The sequence below is a fragment of the Carya illinoinensis genome, chromosome 16 (assembly GCF_018687715.1).
Source record: "Carya illinoinensis cultivar Pawnee chromosome 16, C.illinoinensisPawnee_v1, whole genome shotgun sequence".
Taxonomy (NCBI): domain Eukaryota; kingdom Viridiplantae; phylum Streptophyta; class Magnoliopsida; order Fagales; family Juglandaceae; genus Carya; species Carya illinoinensis.
The window spans coordinates 17,071,112-17,074,463 of NC_056767.1; the positions used below are offsets into that span (position 1 = coordinate 17,071,112).

The 3,352-nt window shown below is 38.0% G+C and overlaps 1 long non-coding RNA gene across 1 annotated transcript; it reads right to left on the minus strand.

Annotated features, from left to right (window-relative positions):
* Positions 1-409: 409 nt before the first annotated feature.
* LOC122299691 lies at positions 410-2,274 on the minus strand. Its single transcript, XR_006239726.1, has 3 exons — positions 2,119-2,274; positions 1,901-2,031; positions 410-648 (listed from the first exon to the last, which is right to left on the minus strand). It is a non-coding gene; the product is annotated as an uncharacterized LOC122299691 (long non-coding RNA).
* Between the last annotated feature and the right edge of the window lie 1,078 nt (positions 2,275-3,352).

Sequence of the window (3,352 nt, forward strand, 5' to 3'; positions counted from 1 at the left end):
GCACATGGGTAGGGGTGTTCAACCGGGTACCGGACCGGGTATCCGGGTATACCCGGCCCGGAACCCGGGTTCTAAATCCGGACCGGGTTCCGACCCGGATATACCCGGTTATGACCACGGGCCGAAACCCGGTTTAATCCGGGTTTTAATAACCCGGAAATCCGGGTACCGGGTTTTACCCGGTTTTTTTTTTTTTTTAAGTCTGTTTTAGAAGCAGATTTTTTTAAAATAAAAACCTATATTTATATGAAAATGTTGAAAAGCATAATTCTCTTATATTTATTTGAAAAATTAACAAAAGTGTGGAAAATCATACTTTTGTATAAAAGATTATATTATATAAAAGGTTTTTCTAATTCATTAAAAAGCATAATACTAACATTTCCAAAATATTAAAAATATATAAAAATGAAAAACTAAAATGTATGCAATCCATTACATATTACATTATTTTGTTATTTACACATTATATTACAATACAAAATACAAAACTACAAGATTTGAATTAAAAAATAATTCCAACAAGTAGCAACTTCAAGTAGCAGCAAGTAGCAACTTCAAGTAGCAGCAAGTAGCAATTTCGAGTGATCTGTCTTTTGGCCTTAATTGATTTGCCTAGTATTCCTCCCCCATGAGTTGGTCTTATAGCTGAAACAATGGACAAGAAAAATAATAACTTGAACAATAGAGAAGAAAAAACAAAAGAAATTTGTAGATATATCAAGGCTTTCCAAATAAGAAATTTGCAAGGGCAAGCACAACTCTCATAAAATACTTTTACTTGAGGTTCAACCTAGAAACGAAGAAAAATAACCCACTAATCAAGAACAAGCAACATTTAACTTTCATCACAACAGCAAAATCATAAGAAAAAGCCAAAACACTCAAAACAGATGACTGGACTTTTATGCAAGATTATTTGGTTTTGTTCTTTAATAAGAGATCACATACCCCACCAGTTTTGAAATAAGAAAAATTCAAAACACTCAATTCCTTAACATCCAATGCTCCACATTCAATAGCAAATTTAAACATCCAATGCTCCACATTCATTATCAAAGCAAATTTACTCAACTCTGAACCATGGATAAGGATGAATCCAAGATTTTTTTTTCCCTTTTTTAGAGACCTAATTATACTTGAGTTTTTCTACTGATCAGCAGTCCTACAATACCACACACTTGTGACCAAAAGGCATGCATATGCAAAAGAGACTTCATAGGGCTCTAGAAAAGGACATAAAAGAAATTTTTTACTGAACTTTCATAGGCATGAACGTGGCCAGCAAATACGAAATCAACTCTATAACAGACAAACCATCTCTCAAAGACAACTCGCATACTTTCACCTTCCATATTATGTGCATTATAATTGTGACAAATATATATCTTGCAAGCAACAAAAAGTCTAAGCCCTTCATATTAGGGATTGAAAAGTACAGCAAGTTGACAAGTTCTTAATTAATTAAGGCGACTATATACGATACTAATTAAATTACCTTCTTTTTCACACCCAAACGCTTAGTTTAATATCAACGGTATTTTATACTTTTATTCAAGGCCTTGGGTTCAGGCATTTCATCAAGAACAAGTAGGAATCTTTATCTACCAAACAAAAAGCTGTATTACTAGGAACAGAATAATCAAAAGAAAAAGGCTCAAAAACTATTTAAAAAAAAAAAAAACTACTTCTCGTCCAAGAGTTTCACACCTGCAACCTATTTTCATTCATCAATATAACAGAAAGATTCCCAAACATATGCAGTTACAGACACAGATCCTTGGCAAATATAGCATACAGATCAAATATAACCCAGAAAATCCACTGCATGCCCAAATCATCACATACCCACTCAAAGTCACCAAAGAGAGAACAAAAAAACAGAGAAAAAAAAACATACCCACCGATGAAGAAAACCTAGACAGCGCACCCAACATTTGTGCATCCCCAAACAGAAATCGAAGGATTTCCCCCTTTGTTAGATCTCCCCGATAGCCACCAGCATCTAGTAGTTTGGGACCCTCTGCAAATCTGGAAAAAGAAAAAAAAAAAACGCTGGAGTGATTAGCATCTACTACATCGGAGATCGTTTTTTTTCTGGTTCAAAGAGTATCTTACCTTTTTCTTTTCTTCGATCGGCACTGAGGGAGGAAAGGGAGGCCATCTTGATTCTTGTCTTCGATCGGCAGTGAGAGAGGGAGGCTAGGGTTTCTTCGGATTGAGAGAGAGAGAGAGAGAGAGAGAGAGAGAGAGAGAGAGAGGTACACGGAAATGAGAATGGGTCGGCTGGGAGATGGGTAGGTTTCACTTTTCATTTTGTACAAAACCGGTACCCGGTGTCTTAAAAAATAAACCGCATTTAAAACCGGATCCGGACCGCATATACCCGGTTTTTCAGAATACGGATTTCAGTCCGGATTTAATCTGGGCCGGAACCCGTAACCGGATATCCGGTTATCCGGGTTCCGGACTGGGCCGGGTAAAACCCGGCCCATATGAACACCCCTACACATGGAGATGCACCTAGGTGGCGTTTGGCAGTGACTTGGGCGTTGGAACGACTTTCCTTGTGTTGAAATGTGGTTTATCAAGTCTAATCTTCTATTTCACTCTCAGAATGATGGGAAACAACAATAAAAGTATTAATGTCCATATTAAATTGGTGAGAAAGAACTAAAAGGGAAATCCAGCCTGAAACATGGTTTGGACATGAGTAATCGCTTGTAAGTTGATTAATGCCCTTAGCAACGGTTCCAAGTTTCACCAAGGCCAAATAAGGCGCGTATGGCACACATCTAAGGCTACAATTGGAAGAACGATATAAAAGACAAGTTTCTTCATGTCAGTTCGTGCAATCCTAGAGAATCGAGCTTGACGGTTAAGGTCGGATGCGTTTGACGAGATTTCGCTTGAGAAATTGGTGTAAACGGCATGGGCTATAGTCCGATTCGTTGCAATGCACAAGGAGGTGCACCTAGGTGGCGATTGGCGGTGACTCTGGCATTGGAATGACATTCCTTGTATTGAAATGTGGTGGATCAGGTCTAATCTTCTAATTCACTCCAAGAATGATGGCAAAGAAAACAATAAGAGGAATAAGGCCCATACGAAAAGGGAGAGAAAGAATTAAAAAGGAAATTAAGCTCAGAGGATGGTTTAAAGATGAATAATCACTGGTAGTTGAATAATGCCCTTAACTCCAGTCACAAGCATCACCAAATCTAGATTAGGGGCGTATGGCACATCTTGGGCGTGAGGGAAACCAATGGTACGGCATGTGTGGGCTACAATTGGAAAAATGAAAGAAAACACGGGTTTCTTTGTTTGAATTCATCCTGTGCTAGAACTGAGT